Source organism: Vidua chalybeata, chromosome 7 (genome assembly GCF_026979565.1).
Source record: "Vidua chalybeata isolate OUT-0048 chromosome 7, bVidCha1 merged haplotype, whole genome shotgun sequence".
NCBI lineage: Eukaryota > Metazoa > Chordata > Aves > Passeriformes > Viduidae > Vidua > Vidua chalybeata.
This window is the reverse complement of record NC_071536.1, coordinates 7,604,411-7,623,626: the sequence shown is the minus strand read 5'-3', so window position 1 is coordinate 7,623,626 and position 19,216 is coordinate 7,604,411. Positions and strand designations below refer to the sequence as shown.

The 19,216-nt window shown below is 37.7% G+C and overlaps 1 protein-coding gene across 2 annotated transcripts in view; it reads left to right on the top strand.

The window, feature by feature from the left end:
* The first annotated feature begins 6,369 nt into the window (after positions 1-6,369).
* Positions 6,370-19,216, top strand: part of TFPI (tissue factor pathway inhibitor) — a 60,353-nt gene continuing 47,506 nt past the window's right edge. Inside the window, exon 1 of one of the 2 annotated variants that reach the window (XM_053948007.1) lies at positions 6,370-6,477. The gene's annotated coding sequence lies outside the window, so the exon portion shown is untranslated. The remainder of the gene's footprint in view (positions 6,478-19,216) is intronic. The other variant, XM_053948005.1, reaches the window with a different exon arrangement.

Sequence of the window (19,216 nt, the reverse complement as noted above, 5' to 3'; positions counted from 1 at the left end):
TGAGTCAGTGTTTTCCTTTTTTGTTGTTTTTAATTAGTCATTGCCAACAAAGATAGGGAGCAGGTGGTAATGGCAATGGAAACCACTACAATATCTACTGTTCCTTTGTCCCTGTGCTAGGATAAATGATTGCTTGTACTATCAGGAAGTCCATAAAAACATTTGTTCTGGGAAGAGGTTAACAGAGAGAAAATATTAAGGTGAACTTTAAGAAGTGAAGAAGCTCCTGAAAACCCTAAAATTAGCCTTAGTAGAACTGGGGACTTTGTCTAATAACATGCTTTACTTCTCTTCCCCTACCTCCAATTTTAGTTCTGTTATAGAACACAGATGCATGCTCTAATAAATGGACAAAATTGATGCATATATATTTCCTTTCTTGTCTAACCTGGCTCTCATGTGATGCTTCTTATCACTAAGTTAGTCTTTTTACTCCACACACTTTTTGTTCCATGTCACTGTGCTCACTTCTAGTCAAATGTGAACTGGACAGAATTTAATACACAATGAAGTGTTTTGTGTTTATTAAAAGTATTTCAACCAATACATAATCAATTGAAATATTCAAGGTTAGGAGCAGTTGAGCAAAGTGTCTTCATTCACTGGGCTAGGAGCAGGAAGTGCCTTTGACAATATGATTTCATGGAAGATGAGGAAAAGTCTCTCTCTTAGGGTAGCCACAGTATCTGAATTCATCATATCCTCTGTAAATTTAAAGCAGATATAACAGTCTCTATGTTATTACTCTTATTTTTCATAATAGAATATTTAATTTGGTTATTCAAATAATACAGTACAAAATTAGGAAGTTTAAATTATTGTCATTGTGTCAAAAAGAAACCAAAATGCAGGAAGTGTCTGTCTTAACTACACAAAATAGTTATGATCTCGGTTAATAAGTTTGTGATGTCATCCTAAGTACCACAATAATGATTTTCTCATTGCATTACCTATCATCTAGAAACAGAATATAATAATTCCTTTTCTTGACTTTTGTTTTGAAGTAAACAGTTTTCCATTACAACAAAAGAGGAACTTTCCATTGATCACGAATTATGGTCATTGGAGGGGGCCATAAAAGATCATTTTTATCTTCTGATTGTGGACAGAGAGATGGCTACTGCTGTTTTCATGTGGCATAAATACAGATTTACTTCAGTCTAGGCAGAATTCAGGTTACACCAGATAAACAATTTTGCACAAATTTGAGCTATGCATTTGTCCTAGTTTCAAATTATTCCCTTCAAATAGTTATTTAGTAACTGATAATCACTTTAGAAAATGAAACTTTCACATGGTGTTTTTTTCTGACCAAATAAACTCAAAGCTATATCAATTTGTACTCATTGTACTGCACATCTCTGCTGCTGTCAGAAAGTTACTTAAGGATTTCAAGTTATACCAGCATTATGGTATTTAAAAAGTTATTCAAAATATGTACCCTAATAGATTGTCATTCAATCTTGGATTAAAACTCTACAGAAGATAATGTTTTCATGAGCTTACCAATGCACAACAAACTTTTAATGCAAATTTTCCTAAGCTCTGTCACCATCAGCTACTCCTAGTTCCACGCTATCTCAAAGGGCTTTGTATGGACCCAAGAAACATCTTAAAATCAGCAGTTACAGGGCTCCCTCTGGGGGGGGGTATTTCAGAAAAAAACAATAAAGGAAGAGAACTGGTCAGCTGGTGGGATGAGCCCTTACAAAGTGGCCTCCTTCAATCTGAGCATCACCTAATAAAGTCAAGGAAAATGAAAGGGTAAAAAAAGTGAGCAATTATTTTGAGTGAAGCAATTGTGTATCTCAAGAACTCATGCTATCAAAAAAAAAATCTGGGGAGATGACTTGGTGAATAATTCTGCAACAGCTGTAATTTCATCCTTCATATAGATAGTCTAATTATACAGGAGAGTAATAAGAATTAATGGCTTATCAATAGTTCCTATGAAATGAATTGGACAAAAATGAGGAGTACTGTGAAAACAGGGTGGGTCTCCCCCTCCATCATCTTCACAGACAGAGCAGTTCTGTTCCTTCAAACTGCAAATCTAGCATCTTTAATATTGTTTTCATTGCTGTTTGAAAACATGATATGAAAATAGACAGTTCTATCTCTTCCCTCTTGTAGATTGTATTTACCACAAAATTAGATGATCTTGCTTTTACAGCACATGCCAAGTAATTTTACAATAACATTAACTCATCTTTCTCCCAGTGAAATATATGGATGGCACAAGCATTCTCTTCAAAGAGATGACATTCTCAGAGTAAAAGCAGTAATATTCAAACAATGCTGAGAAGGAATATGAAAGAGATCACTTGTATTTCTAATTCTTTGTGTGAAACTAAAACCAGCAAACACAGCAAAATCAGACAGCTTAGTGACAGTATCACTTAATTAGGAAATGCTTGCTGAATTAATAAAGATACAAACGTATTTATTTCCATTATACTCTGATCAAGCCATTCTGATGGTGAGCTCTGTGCATATAGAAGAGGATAAATACATTAAAAATTATTTATTAAAAATCCTCAGTCTTTTTATTATTAAATATTTATTTTAAAATCCTCAGTCTTTTTATTATTAAATATTTATTAAAAATCCTCAGTCTTTTCCATGTATTATTAGTAAATAGCCCTTACATTTTAATACCGGTCTGGGTCCCACTACAGCATTCTTTTACCTTTATTTGCACAGTGGTGTTTCTACAAGGATATCAGCATTAAGGCACATTTCATTAGCATGACACTACATAGATTTTTCAGATTTGGAATAATGTGTGGGCTGATTGAGTTTAGTGGCTTTTAAACAATTTGGTTCTGTGATACATCTTCTATCTAATGGAAACAAAATGACTGTTATGCTCCAGCTCAAAATGCTGGAGGCTGATAATCTTTCCTGGTTGTAATACCACTTAGGGATTTGTTGGATACCTCTCAAGATACCCACCAGTTTTTAAGAAGCAGAATGTTAAGACTATGGACTCAAACTTGCAATTGGATTTGAAGAAAGGAAAGTGTTGGCAACTCCCTTGCTACTGCAGATATCATTAATAGTCTTCCCTGCATTTCTTTGTAGATGTTTAAAAAACACAGGAAAAATACCTTCTTCAAATTAAACAGGAGGATTACACTGAGTGTAAATCCAGGTTGGTAACATAATTTTCAATAAACTGCTGGCCAGGCTGAAAATAGTTACATTATGCCACTGGTTTCCATCAGGAAAACAGAGTGAGCATACACTGAGTAAGATTTTATAAAGAAAATAAAATAATAAAGCTCTTAGGACTCTGTGTACTTTGCATGTACAAAACCAACCTGGATTTTTCTTTGTTTTGTTTATTCATATGTTCATACATTATTTAATACTGGGACTAACAAGAATTGATGAATCTTGTCATGCTTTTCAGAGCCTGAGTTATGGGAAGTGACACGACTGAGAGTTATACTTGTTTTATGTGGCCTACAGGCTTTATGAAGAATAATGTATTTTACTCACATCTCTATAATATGACTGTAAACAAATACTAGTTATGAATGTGGTCCCTGTGAGGAGAATTTGTATGGAATCTGTGTGTGAAGGAATATTGAGTCTTGCTAGAGCTGAAAGTGAGTAGCAGGTATGGTAAATAAATCAGGAATCCATTATACCAGTGCACTACTGCCAGAAACACTTGCTTGAATTTTTTTTGTTGTTTTTTTTTTTGTTTGTTTGTTTGTTTGTTTGTTTTTTTTTTTGAACATATGATTATTACCACCAAGATATTTGTCTTATTGCTTATAAAGTACTTTCCATTCCTTCACCCTTGGGAGCAGCTGCAGAGACCCCAGGGCAGGACTTCATCTTCTGAGCAAATTTTCTAGGACTGGGGAAGTGGTGGTACCAGAAGGAAAAATAGGAATTAATTTCTTCCATCCTTCCAGAGTCTTCCTTCTGTCCTGCTCATTAAAGCAGCCAAAACCAAGGCACAAAAAGGAGGCATCTCTCCCCCTGTCTGACAAAGCTGTCCACACTGCTCTGTCCTTCAAAGGGCTCCTGAATACCGACCTCCTTTCTACTTTTTTGTTCTGTTTTCTTGAAAATTGTCTCTCAGTCTCAGTCCCAGTCCCATATTTGTTCTTGTGCTGTAAGGGTACAAAATAATAAAAAGGTTTAAGCTGGGGGCTTAAGACTTGCTTTCTCAATTTTTTAGGAATTACTACTTTTCTAAGTGTAATTCCTCTTGTTCCCTGGTGGTCTTGAAAAGTCTGTGAAGATTGTTATCTTTCCTTTGTGTGATGCTATTTCTATTTTTTTCTAACCTGTGTCAAACCATGAGGTATAGCCCGTGACTCAGCTCTAGTGAATTTTACTTAGCACCCAGAGCACCTGTCAGTGGCCAAGAAAGCGATTTTGGCATTTCCTACTGTGATCTTCACCCTGTCTCCTGCTTTATATATTTACCAGCTTTGACCTACCCTCTCACACACTAACCTTCATCTTTTTTCAACTTTCCAGTAAGGATTTTCCTCAGCTTTTTGCTTCTCCACATACTGCTCTTCCTTCAAGGGCTCTCTGCTTGTGCTACTCCTTCACCCAAAGGAGTAGTCGGATTTCTCACCTGATTCTTCAGCCCTTTTTGCCCAATGAATCAGCTGACACACTCTTTATGTCTATTACATACAGCTGTCACCCAAATGCTTTTGTGAATAATTCATTGTTTCCTGCCCAAACACAGTAGTACCACCTCAGCTCCTCCTGCTCAAACCATTCTGCTCACTGCAAACTCTTCTGGGCTCTGCTGTGGAAACCCAAACCCTTCAGCTCTTCTCGCTGACATACCTCAGTGCTGTACCCAAACTCTGCTTCTGGAGGTAAACCACAGCTTCCCACCAGAATCTTCTCAACAAGCTGAAAATATTTCTATTTGTGAATATGGAAATCAAGCCTTTGCTCAAGATCAAGGAACCCGTGAATGTTATCTTTTTTTTTTGTTGACTGGACAAGAGGATGTAGGATAAAAACAGACAAGGGAGTGAGCAAGGCAATTGTCTCATTCATGTCATCACCAATATTCTGGGAATCACCCTGCACAGGCAGGAGAAATAATCAAGCCCAGGGTCACTGTTAAAAATGGAGGAAGCAATAAGTGCTAAAGGGATTTGAAACATGTAGTTCAAGAACTGGATGAAATTACTTCTACTGAATGGTATTTAACTACTTCTGGAATGTAGTTCCTCCAATCTGCTTCTAATCAGAGCTGGCCTGCATCAGAACGTGCTTGAACAGTACGAACACCCAGAGCACATTGTGAGAATTCCACCTACATAGTGGAACCAAACTGAGTGCAACTATGAACATAATGAGATGTTATTGAAGCCCCAAGAAATGTACAAAATCCAATCATCAGAGCACTTGTACCAGTAACACCAGTTGTTTATCAGGCAGTGGAGGGCTGCAGCCCACTGTGCTAAGTGGTGTCACCTGAGACGTGTTTGCGAGGGGCAGTTTGTGCTGTGGCACGGTCAGGGGCATGGCCTGTGCTGATTGGGGTGCTGGTGTCTTGTCAGGTGAGCTAATTATGGCTCAGACACTCAGGTGAAAGCAGTAACATCAGGAAAAGTCACACTGAGCCACATCGAGAGCAGGGTGACTGCAACCGTAGTCTTTGCTCTCTTATTCTGTGTAAAACCTCTTTTCCACGTGTTTCAAAACAGATTTATGCTGATCTTTGAAACCTCGATTCTTTCAAAAGTGACCCTTAATCCCTTGAGAAAGAGGCCTCTGGCTTCTTTCCCTTTTTTTTTTTTTTTTTTTTCCGTATTCCCTGTGATTTGAGGACCATCACGCCCTCCAGGCAAGGCAGTGCCGGTGTGCCCGGGGATGGAGGCTATGGAGCCGCAGCCGCCCCTGGCTCCCTCAGGGACGGGATCTGTCCCAGCCTTCTTCCCTAACGAAGGCAGCGCTGGGCCGGCCCGAGCCGGGGTTGCGCTCCCGCCCCGGCCTAATTGCGGTCATTAATTGCGGTAATTAATTGCAGGTGAGCTGCGCGCGGGGTTTATAAGGCAGGAGTGGGAGCGCTGCCCATCAGTCCCACAGCCGGCTCTAGAGAGGAGTTCTGTAGGAGCTGCTGTGCTTAACTCCCCTTGAACAGGTTCGGTTTGTGTTCTTTGTGTGGGTTTGGGTATTATGGCAGCTTGTTGGGCTTTTTTTTTTTTTCCTTAGTTTAAGTTAGGAATGAAGGTGGCTCGCAGTCCAGCAGTCTCCCTTCCAGGTGAGCAGGGCCAAAGGGTGATTCATCACTATTGCCATCAGCTTTTTACTAAGGATGTGGGAAAATTAATAATTTACTCACATGTTTTTATTTGTTGTCTTTGCCCAGTGCTGCTCATTGCTCAACACGCGCTGGTGGAGGAGCTGCTGGAGTAGCCACAGCCGATGGGAAAAGCCTATGGAAACCACAGGAATGGGATGTGCTGTGCCTGTTTTCAGGTCAGGTTTGCATGGAAATGTGGCTTTCTGAAATACTGCAAATGCTGGCTGCAACTTACACTGCCCTTTTTCCACCGTGACAGACTTTGCTAACTGTGTTCAGTGGTTTAGCTGATGAGGGTAGTAACTAATCAAATTCATGAGTAATTTGGAATTGTAGCGTCTGCTGCATCCTGATAGGAGAGAAAGCAGAACTGTGTGTGGTTTGGAATAAGTTATTAATGAAGTGATTACAGAAACAATGTTTTTGTTCTGCTTTGTACCTCATGAAAGCTATTAGCTTCTCTGAGGCAGGAGGAAGAGGAAAGAGATGTTTTCATTAGTAGCTGCCAGCATCCCAAAGTACTCCTTGGGTATTGCAAAGCTTCTGCAATTACAATGTATGAATTGCAGCAGAGATAAGGGATGGTAGAAGCCACACAAGTCTGCTCTGTGCTTCTCTAGATACCATCACAGTGCGTTATGAATAAATTAGGGTAGTAGCATCTGTTTGCCATGTATGTAAACTGCTGAGTAAACTCCTTGAAGGTAAGAAAAAAATGCTTCTCTTTTGAGTATGAGAATACCTTTTTGTCTAGGTGTCGCTACAATAAAAAAAAATAAACCACATGAATATTTGAGAAGCTTAACAGCCTTAGATAGGCTTTGGGGAGCCTTTCTAGTAAATAAAATAACTTTTGTATTCATAAGCACAGTGCTGCAGCAGTCTGACCTCAGCCTGGGTCAATGGGAAATGATAGAATGAATGAAAATTTCAGTTATACCATCAGATGCAATATAAGGGGCAGTTTTATTCTCTACCTAGTCCTGAAGGGCTAGCTGTGAATACTGAGTGTATTTAACAGAATTGTGCATTGCATGCAGTTAATCATTAGAATAGAACAAATAATTTATTATTTTCCAAGAGTGGAAGCAAAACCATTCATAGAATATTGATGAGACAGTGTGTTTAAGGCTCAGGATTTTCTTTCCTGTTCAGTTTCCAAGACAGACCATGAAAATCCCACTCTCTCCAATCTGGCCTGTGAAAGTCACTGCTGCTTAAACTTTCTCCTGTTGTTTGTGGTTACTGATGATCAAATGATTAGATAATGACAAATTATCTTAGCAGAGTTCTCATGAGTTGTGCTGGACAAAGTTGTTGAAGGATAAGGATTGCATAGTGGCTGCTCCTTTGTCTTTACTTATTTTTCCCCCACTGTAAAAATACACATAAATTGATAAATATTAACTTAATCACTTCTGACCAACCCAGAGGCCTGAGTATATAGACTGATCCTTTCTTTTGCTCTCCCTCGATGTAATTTTACTCAGTTAGGATGCTAGTGCTCTGTAGAATTGGGCACCAAAATTAGCCAGACTGACTAAAACACAGATTTCTAGAGTAGAAAGAAAAAAATGTATGGCTTTTTAGCAGCTTTTATCTGGCTATATTTTTTGTCTTGCTCAGATTTGGCATTTTTTGTGACAATAATCTTTCCAAGGCTTTTCAGAGAACGTGCACATGAGCATTGGAAAGAGTTATTTGTTCACCAACAGTTACATTATTCAAGAAAAGTAGTTATGTTACAGTCGGAGAGCAGAATTTTATGTGTATTTTAGGATAATGCCATGCTAATTAATATGACTATTTCAATTTTTGCCATTTTTCTACTTCTGTGCTGTGCTGTCTTGCCATCAAGAGGCAGGATTGTAGCTAGTAAGTTGGTTTCAGAAGAGTTCAAACTTTAGTCTGAGACTAACACATTGGATGGGAGTAAAATCTGTCTGGGTTGTAACTTAATAAATTCCACTTTTAAATTTGGTGAAATTGTTCTGTAGTGAACAGTATCTACTTTGCTCTGTAATGACTTAGTAGAATAGCTTAAGAGGATTCATTGTCTAGCAGCCTCTCCTAGAAATGTGGCCTGTTTTTCTTGCAGTCAGTTTGGTGTTCCCCTGCCTTAGTAATAAGAGTTCAACTCCCATGCCATGAATAAAATTGTGAGGCAGGGTGAACTTGGGTTAAAAAATGGCACAACACTTACATCTCTTAGTTAATGTGGTCTTTTGTGGTAAGTACACAGTGGCTGTGTCATGTTTAGAGAGCTGTTTGTACCAGCTGGTAGAGATTCTTTGCTTGAGCAGCTGATGTCTATAAGCAGCCCATGTGTAGGTGGAGTAGCAGGAGGGCTGATGGGAGGAGTAGGACTAGTTTTTATTGCTGATCAGAGTCGTGTAGTGACTCTGGAGTGTGGGGGTGTGCAGAAGAGGTAGATGAGAGTTCCATAATATTTCTGAAAGCAATAAGGGAGGGAAAAAACCTCAAAAACCACTGGGGTGGTTACTATGCAAGAGGGTGGTTACTATGCAAGAGGGAACAAGGAGGTGAGAAAGGCAATTTTGCTGGTCATTTTCACCTGCATTTGTACTTAAAACACAGGTGTTTGTTTTTAGAGGTTTTTATAGTGGCAGATGAGGTCTTGCAACTTTGAGAATTAGGTGTTAGCTAAAGGTAAGGTTTGCTTAAATACTCCCTGTGTAATCAAACTACTTAATAGAGATATAATTAAGTATAATTTTAAGCATTAACCACAATGTCTGATTTATGCTGCCTGCCTTTTGCTGGGGGAGATTAAAACTACTTTTATTCCAAGGAATTCCACTTTTTTGTAGCTTCTTTAAACGACTTAAATCAGATTTAGACTCAGTTCTATGTTTATAGAAGTCTGCCAAAGATCAGAAAACAGATGGCAAGCGTTGCTTCTCTTGTTTTTAACAGGAATTCATTTTCCCTAGGAATACCAATTTGTAATCCAATTTTTCCTACTAAAATATATGACCCAAGTCTGCGAAGACATTGGGAAGCAAATTTGAAGACAAACAATGTCCTCTAATTCAAAAAGAACTCTGAGGAGAGGTGGACAAATATAGGCCAGGATTTTCCAAAGGAAATAACTGAGTTGCTCATCCTGTGCAGACTTGAAACTTCAAATGAGATAGCCTGGACAAAAGATATTTTTTTATATTTTCATTTTTAAAAATTAGGCCTGAAGGTCATGATAATATCCTCGTGTGTCTAGAGCAAGAGTCTGCCTTAGCTGTGAAGCAGCAGAATGGTCTCTGTGGATTTCATATCTTATTTTCAACCTGCCTGTGTGTGTGCTGCGCTGCTTTACTGCATCTGAGTCATCCTACACTGGGTTTAAACTTCCAAATTAGCTGGAATGCCTGAAAGATGGGGGGGGGGAAAAGAAAAAATGGATTACATCTTAATCAACAGAATATACTGAGAGAAAGGGTGATGTACATCTTGTGGTGATGTACACCTCTACTTCCCATACAAGCTATTTTTTTTTGTTTTCTGAAAGTAGCTTAAATTGGCAACTAAAGGAAAGCAAGAATAAATAAATATCCATTTTCATACTGATCTCAGAATTTTCTCCATTCTTTTAGGAACTTAATGTATTGTCTTTTTTTTCTCTTGCTGAGAGAAAAATTGAGGGGTGAGTGTAGTTTTCTGTGTTTTGTGGGTTTTATAATGAACAGAGGAAAAAGTCACTTCTGTGGCTTGCAGTTTATGGTGCAAGGTGAAGGAGAGGCAGTTTGGTGTTCTGCATGTTTTGACTTAAAATACACAGATGTATTCAGGGACTAAGTTGTTTCTTAACTTTCATGCTTCATGTCATTCACTTGTTTTATGTCATGTGCATGAACCTTTGTTCAAAAACTTTGTAAACATTTAATTATTTATACAAATTTTTGATGCCACATTTTTTCTGTGCACTATTTATATTTTAAAAGTTATAGAAATCATACATTTATTTTGTTACTGTAACTTGTTTCCTCAATATTCATATTTTATAAGCCTGAATATAATTTGGAAATTGTTGAGTTTTAGCATTACAGGAAATGGATCAAACTATGAATTTTACCATAAACTATGTTTGTAATCATTAGCACTTCAATTTCTCTATAAATAAGCACCAGTGTGAAATTATTGTGTATTTTTTAAAACCAGAAAGTATGGGTTCATCTGGCACTGATTATCATGTTACCACATGTTAATTATGCCTGGCAATTTTTTTTTTCTTTTCCACTATATGTTTGTGGAGAAGCCAGTTAGTTCTGCTTCATTTCAGCAAACTGGGCTAATGCCCAGACAACTATTAGTAGCTTCATTGTTATTATTTATACTGAATGGCAAAATGTTTGATTATCAGGGTGAACCTGAAAGGGAAATTCTTGGCCAAACACGTTCGTGTTTCTTTTCATTTCTAGTTATGCCATGGTCAGGGCAACTATGTGTTCATAGGCCCTGTTGTTTTTATTGGGTATTTCTATTGATTTTAAAAAATAGCCTCATTTTTTTTGCAACTGCAGTCTTTGGCTATAAGGCATCATGACCATGTGAGGGAAATCTGTTCTGATAAGTACCTGAGGAAAACACCAGTAATGCACTCAAATTGTGATTCAGCTGTGTTTCCCTGGGGTAAATCTGCACAGCCAGGAGTAAAACCCATTTCAGCGGGTAGTGGTGCTACAGTTACTTTGTGATTGCTGCTTTTTTAAGGAACAGTTGTATTTCAGCACCACCTATAGGTATTTAAAGGAAATCTGTTTAGATCCATGACAGGATTCACAAATGGGTTCTGCATTAATTGAAAGCGAGGTTGGTTTTACAATTGCACAGCTGCTCTTACAAACAATTTTCATCGTTCACCTTGGTTCAAAAATGTAGTAACATGCTATGTAATATATATATATATGAAATATGCTATAACATCAAATTTGTTTTATTGAAGTAATATTTAGTATGAAACTGCATGATCAAGAGAGCATGACAGGCATCTTCATGAGATGCACTTTTCACAAACAGTGCAAGTTTTGCAGGTTTGGCCTCTTACTGTAACAAAGGATTGGGAGAAAAATAGAAGGGTTTTAATAATGTCAAACTTTCTCTGGATTCACAGGTGGGTTTTCCATACTTCAGTAAGTGTTTTTATTGATTAAATCCACAGAATCTGCCTTCACCCTTAAACTTATTCAAACATGGTTAAGATTTATAAGTACCTGGTACATTTTTTGATCCAATGTGTCCTTTACGTGGAATGATTCATGTTTTTGAATAGGGAAAGAGTGGCAAAATTACTGGCCTTTTGAAAGAGAGAAGATCTGAGATATAACTGGAGTTCTTACTCAGGTTGCCTGGTTTTCCTAGAAAAAATACCTCAGAAGTCACAAATGTGTGAGATCTCTGAATGCAAAGTTTCCCGTTATGCCAGTGCCCACTGAATTTCATGTTCATATTTTATGCAGTACCTTAAATTTACATATACCTTAAACAAAGGGCTTTTGTTAGGTTTTATGGGGGTTTTTTTGTGCAGTGGGCTTTTTGTTTTGTTAAGGGTGTTTTGTTTTTTTTTAATTGTAAGCCAGAATGTCTCAGATAAGCCATACAAAACATATTCTTAAACACGAAGCCTTAAAATATGTTGCTAGGGCTAAGGTAAAAACTGTTCAACAGGAACAAATGTTGTATTGTCCTGGAGGGGAAAATATCTGATTGGAGGGAAAAGTGGCAACATCTTACACTTTGCTTCAGTGAATCTTTAGGAATTATGCTGTGCTGCAATTTTAATATTGCAACAAAAATTCAATAGCAGAGTATATGGCATGCAGGCTCTCTCTTCAGAGTTGTTGACCCTTGCACTGGATTTACTCAAGAGGAAGAAAAGTGTTAAGGGCTCTTCTGGGACTGCCTGGGTTTTCCAGGCTAGGAATACTAATGGATTTATGTTCATCCAGTAATCATTGCTGCACTGCCAGAGTTTAAACACAGCCTAAACATGTGAGAGCTAGAATGGATGGCAAATATAGCTCAGTAATGCCTCCTGCACAGCATTTGGAAATCCTGTACTTCAGCCCATTGCAGGCAGTTCCCTCCCCCTCTTGTTATTTATATTTACATGGAGTAAGCTGTGCCAAACGGGGCCAGATGGAAGAAACTGTCAATCCCTTTGTGGACAGGAGGCTGAAAAGAGTGGAGTTTTTCTTGTTATTTTGTCAACAGTGTGAGCAAATAAGTGCAGGGCAAGTAGTTCTGCCTAAATGGAGAGTATTTATTGCACGAGCTGTAATTTTCTCTTTTGCTGTAGAGAGGTATTGCTTGCTGTGTCTGTACATTTTTCTGCATAACTGGCTAATAACAGCTGCAATTCAGTTTACAGAGTGAAGGCCTGTGCCTTTGGGTTTACTGATAAATGCAGCAGGGGTGGCCTCTGAGTTTACTTTGGGCTTTCCAGCTTGTATTCCTGAAGGTGAAATTGTTGTTGACCAAATTTTTCTACCCATCTGCATAACAAATATAGACTGAGCCATTTCCTTGTCATCCCCAGCCTCTTCTGTCAGTTCATTTTTGGTTTGACCACACACAAATAATCAAGAAATTTCTTTGTTTTTTCTAACTCGTTCTGGACAGATGTCAGTAGTAGCACTGGTCACCTAAATATTAAGAAAAACAAGGAAACAAACAAAAACAAAATCCCTGCAAAATTAAACACAACTCTTAAAACAATGAGCTCCATCAAAGGAAATTAAACTTTTCCTTTTCTTTTTGGCTTTTTACTGAAAAAGCTAAAGGTGAAATTATGCTCGCCTCATGGAAATTACTTTTTACACAGAAAAAGTCATAAGGTTGCCAAACTCTGGTAATATATATCTCCTTTCACCCAGAAAGATCCAGTGCAACAAGCTGTGTGATTTAAATGAGTAAGGGATTTAAACAAAGACCTTAAGGTAGTAAGTAAAGAAATTCAGGTGGGAGAGACACTGTTTATCCTAAAACAATCAGTCAAAAAGAAGAATTTTTGTATGAAGGTGGATGGGCATAAAGAAGGATAAACAAAATTCTGGGTGATAACAATTGGACATATATTGTAGGTCATCTGCTACTCTGGAAGCTGGATATTACCCCATTCAAGAACACTATTCTGCAGACAAACAAAAAAAGCAGCTCTTGCATTACTACTGGATTTTCATTTTGGTCTCTGTTAGTAGGGCAAAATTGGATTTATTGAAATTGAAACCAGCTTTATGGGAAAGGCACTGCAAGTTATTGTTTTTCAGCACCAACTACTACAAAAAGGACTCAATTTTCACAGGGAAATAGATGCAGCAGACCTCGTGCCCAGCTCTTCAAGGAAATGAACCTTCCTGGTAGTCTGCTTCTCATGCAGCACATTTCTCTAGCCAAGATATAAGCAGAAATCATATCTGGTTTTGTATCAGCAGATAGAAATGCCTTAATGAAACTTGACAAAGACTACTTGTTTTGCTACTTTTGTGCTGTTTATTGGTTTGAAATAATTTGTTTTCCAGTGGAGCAGGTTTCAGCATAAACACAAATGCTTCCAAAATGAGAGGAGCAGTTAAAAAGCAGTTTTTCTCTTATGAGCCATTGAAACTCTTCATAACTCTACAGAACAGCAAAGCCAGACTGCAGTGACTTCTTTCTGTGCTATATAGTTCCAAGTTCACTGGAAAAGTTTCTAAAGTCAGGCCCTTCCTTGATCTGTCTTATTTTAAGGGTGATGGGGATACCCTTGTTTTACAAGTCTGTCAGACTTTTATAGAAAAGCAGCTTTGCTGGAGTGAAGAGAGAAAATAGAGAGGGCCTGTGTTCTGGGAATGAACTGCACAGAGAGAAGGCTGCAAAGGAATTGAAAGGATAGGAAGGGATATTAGGTCTCCTTTGTGCCAAGTTCAGGGATTGGTTTCTTCTGTCCAGTGTCTCAATGTTTTAATCCTTCTTTGCCTGCATCAAATAAAAATGTTAAATTAAGTAAATGGTCAGATTATTTTTGTGCAAGGACTGGTATAGGACAGACAGGTTTATTTTGGAATAACTTCCAATTATTTCCAGCTACAGTATTGAATGCTTTTAAGTGAGCAATGGGCCATCTTTATGTATTTTTTGATACTGCAGTCATTGCTGATTTTTAATAATGTCTATTGCTTCTACCTAAGAAAGTCATTAGGTCACCTCTTCATTTATAGATTGTAATGCTGTATTATAATTGATTTTTTTATGTTGTGTGCTTTGAAGATACTTGGTATATAACTGAGGTAACAAAATCTGCATAAATTTTTGGGTTTGTTTTCTTGATAAAATAATTTTGCTGTGAGCCTCAAGCCCCAAGAGAGAATGTTCTAAGTATATTAATATTTCAATTAAGGTTTAAAATTGTATTAACCCATCCCAAGTAATTCTTCAAGGTTGCTTTGTGTGAAAATAAGGTAGAAGAAAACAGTAGTTGTGGCAAAGTACTGATGAAAAGTTCTAAGAAGATCTTATCAAGAAAATAAGATGACCAGAGAAAGAATGTCATAAAATTGTTATGATGTTTGCATTGTACTTTCACTAAAGGTATGCACTGCCTTAAATACAGTGCCCAGTTTATTTACTGTCAATCAGGTAGGGTACAAGTGGAAAATCAATAAGATTAAGGAGGAAAATATTTCCCAAAAAAATCAGAAAGATAAGTTCATTCAGTTTAGAGATTACAAAGAGCAGAGCAAAAACATATTGAATGAGTGTGGTTTAGAGAGTCACTAGAGGATTTTCTTTTGCTGTTTCATGTCAGAAGATTGTAAGTACACCCTCAGACATAAAAGGATGACAAATTTTATTTCCAAGTAAAACAAAATTATAAAAGTTACTAAGGTCATTCAGAGAAAATACTTCTTTTTTTCAAAAAGGCAGGGAAGTGTGTGGACCACAAAGCACTCTGTATCTGGTTAAGGCATTACCTGCAGGTACCATGCTGCAAGCAGAGGTTCTGCTGACAGGGCAGCAATTTTGGTTCTCCCGGTCTATATGTGTATCAGAAAAGGAAGGTCTCTCTAGCACAGCTGGCTTCAAACTGAGCAGAAGTAGTAGCTGGATTTAAAAATGCTCTGAGCATTGTCTTGTCCAGCAGGAGAAGCTCAGATCACGTGAGTTGTAGAGATTGTGTAAGGAGTAAGGACACAAAAGCTGACCAGGCAAATGTGGAAAATGCTGTGGCAGGAAAGTGAAGGAAATCGATGGAGTGAGCCAGCCTTCAGCTGCAGAAGGCAACCTGTCTCATGTTTTTGTGTCCCCATTCCACGGTCACACTAACTCTGCTCCATTGCTGACAGCAGCTCTTGCCTGTCCATGTCAGACACCTGCCCAAAGGGGCAGGAGTTGGCTGCACTAGGTTTTCTGTGGCAGTTTCCATTCTTTTCCATCTTAGAATGATATTTTTTCCCTTTTCCTACTCAAGCCTTAGGCTTAGGCAGGCAGGATGTGAAAGGACACTGTTATTGCAAAGTGATTAACTTTTTAGAGACATGCACTCATTCAGCTTCCATTTCAGTTTAAGTACTGTTCACTTTTTTGCTATTAAATCTCATATTTCTGTCATGTAGTGTGACTCTGTCGTTTGTAACTGATGCCAGTCTTTCACCCAAAGTTGGTCAAGAGATATTTGTCCTGCTGACTTCATCTGCTTTGGCAATTTCCATTTTTATCTCTATAGTCATACCTGGATTTCTACATTTTGAAATCCTACCAGTAAATTCAGGCAGAGAGGGAGGCAGAAGGACACCTGATTTTCAGTAGCTTTGTTGCAACTCTTAGTGACTTCTAAAGCCTGTTCATCACCTAATGCTAGAAATCTAATTATAAAAAAGCCCCAAATATGGAAAATGTCTCACATGGTTTTAGTAATATTATGTAATGCTGAAGAAAGAGGAAGCCTCAGGACCTTGATACACTTTCTTCTGCTACAGCTTTATGCAGTAAGTGTGGCCCATGTCAGAGAGCAATGGTTGTTTGTTGCTGCAGACAAATCATCCTTTGAAATAATGAACTACCTTACTGGAGAAAGCACTTGGAACTTTGGATAGATTATAATTTCCTGGCACTGAACTACAAGTTCATAAGAAGGCTTGAAAGGAGTAAAGACTCTTGAGTGTTGTATAAGCAATAACAGCTTGTGGATTTTTATCTAATTACTGAGATGAGTTTTATATTTAATGATTTTTCATGGTTTTTAAACAGTTTCAGAATTTTATCCTGCTGTGGCAGGTGAGAGCCCAGACTTTTCATGTTGCCACTTTATAAGTCACCCGATAAAAAGGGCAAAATGAAAAGGAGACTAGCAAGAAGAGTACTTTCCTGAGACCATTTTTTCTTTTAAGTCATTAGCCCTAAATGATACTGGCACTTCTGGCATATGTCTTCAGGTTCTGGCTTTCTGCATAGATTTTTGTTTGTAGTTTTCTACTGATATATTCCCAGGGAAAATTAAGCTTTATTGGATGGGTATTTTGTGATTGAAAGCTGTTCATGGTAAATCATCACTATTTGTACAGCCTACCCACATTTACAGGATGTCTTGCTTTCCAAATCTATATACAACATTTTAGGTGGTTGTTAATCAGTATATAGACATGATTTAATAGCCTTGCAGAGAGAAGTTTGAGAAAGACTCTATTTTTATAAAGAAAAGCATTAATAAGATTAGTGCAGAGCAGCTGTACAAAGCTTTCATCTTGATACATAAAGAACGTGCAAGTTTCTTTTTCATATTTCTTCTTCTAAATTTTTAGAGGCTTTATTTCTTTTTGCAGTAAGCCCTTTAACTGTACTTGCATTAAGATATACTGCAGTAGCTGAAGTCAAAGTAGGAATGTTTATAGAATATGGCATCTTACAATATAGCAGTTTAATAACTTCAGATTTCTACTGGCAAATCTGTAATCACTATGCAGTTTTAATCTTTATAGATTTCCTTTTTTTGTCCTTCTATGGAATCTGCTACAAAGTGAAAGTTGCAAAAGACATGAATATATTTCTGTCTTCCTTTAGCTGAGATTCTTAATAACTCTTTATACCTCATTCCAGTCCAGGTAAAATATCTGACAATAAGTTAGACTGTTTGGTTGTGTGGGATATCAGCTGCATTTTGCCAATTAACTGTGGAGCAGAATTCACTCCATCACAGGGTAGCCACTCAGGGGACGTTATTTGGGACCTTATTAAATTGAATTAGTCCAAAATTCCTAGTTCAGGCTGTACTGCTGGTTGAGCAGCTGGACTTTGAGGTACTTTTACTTCTGCACGCAGAGAAAATGCAGCAAAATGGCCCAGTTATGTTATTTTGAAGATAGCACACTTCTCTGGCTCTGTGATTATATATTTGGCAGATTGATTTGAAAAATTATTAGGCTTTAGATAGTGGCCCTCACATCACTCCTGGCAAAGTTAATTAGCAACTGGACATTGTCTGAGGAGGAAATGAGTGAATAACTAAGAGAAATTAAAGAATTTTCATTCTAAAAATTTTGTTGTCTTTGTGCTCCTCCAAGAGCTTGGGAAGAAATTGCTGATAGCTGGATTCATAGCAAGCCAGCTCTTTTGGGGATCAAGAGCAGCATATTCCTTTTAGGAATAAGATGCATGTGGTGAGGATTATCAGGTGTATTTGTGAACGTGTATTGGGCTATCGTTGTTCTCTCAAGTCTTTAAATCAAAGATTTTGCATAACAGTAGAGAGTTCTAAGAACAAATCATCTCCTTTAATGTGCAGCCTTCAGTGCTCTTCCCACGTCCCACTTGCAGTTGCTTCCTGGGCTTAGGACTGTCTTTCCTTCCTTCCAAGCTGGATTTGGTGGGTGAGGCACCAAATGTGTTCCAAGGGAACTGTGCATCTCTGGACATTCTCATCTCAGGGGTTAGAATTATTACTTTTGTTTTCAAAATGTCATTTTTCCTTCCCATGCTTAGGTCCTTTTGTACCATTGCCAAATTATGAGAGGTATTTGGATCAAGTAGGATCTTCCTGCTGATTTGTCTGAGCAAAAATGAAAAAAGTAACTCAAATGCCTTTTAAAGAAATAACTTCCCAAGGTTTTTAGTTGAAAATAAAAGCTTCACTTTTTTCCTCTTGATTTAAATTTCAAGTTCCAGTGACAGTGCAAGTAAACACTGACATTACTAGCATGGGTTACATTTTAGTATGGAAATTACATTGCAGACACACAAACTGAAACTTCAGAGGTTAAAACTTTGTAACCAGGAACTTTTCAGCTGAACTCTGTATAAGGACAAAAAGCAAACTATCCAAATAGTACATTGCATTGATGTGAGCTGGAAGATTTTTTTCTAGATTTCTGACAGGCTTTGCATTTCCTGAAGAAGTACCTTTATTCCAGTTCCAAATATTCCAGGTTAATTTACAGGCATATTTTTATCTCTAAGCTATAAATTCTGTATTTGTTTAGACTTTTAGAACTTTATTTTTTTTGTGATTTTTGGCAGTCTTAATGAAAAACTACTCCCTCAACAGTCAGAATTATCATGGTCAAATGCAAAACCTCCCACTCTCCTCAAAAATTTCCAGCTGTGGCTGCCCAAGTGTTTTCTTGTGCCATTGGCTTACAGTTGACTCTTAAACTGTTGTAAAGCATTAGTGCTGCACTGTCCTCTTAGGGAGTGTTGGTGTTACTTACTGATGAGCTCCAGTCAAATCAGTTAAATGTACTGTATGATCTGTTCTGAAATTAAATCTATAACAGGGATTGGTGCTCCGCTGGCACCAATTCAAGCATGTGGCATATTTAGTGTATTATGCATTTTCATAGAAACTGTGGGGAATATTAACTAAGGAGACTTTTAAGTTCTCTGTCTCTAATGGTTGCAAAGAAGAGGACAGAAGGGTTTGTTCTTCCT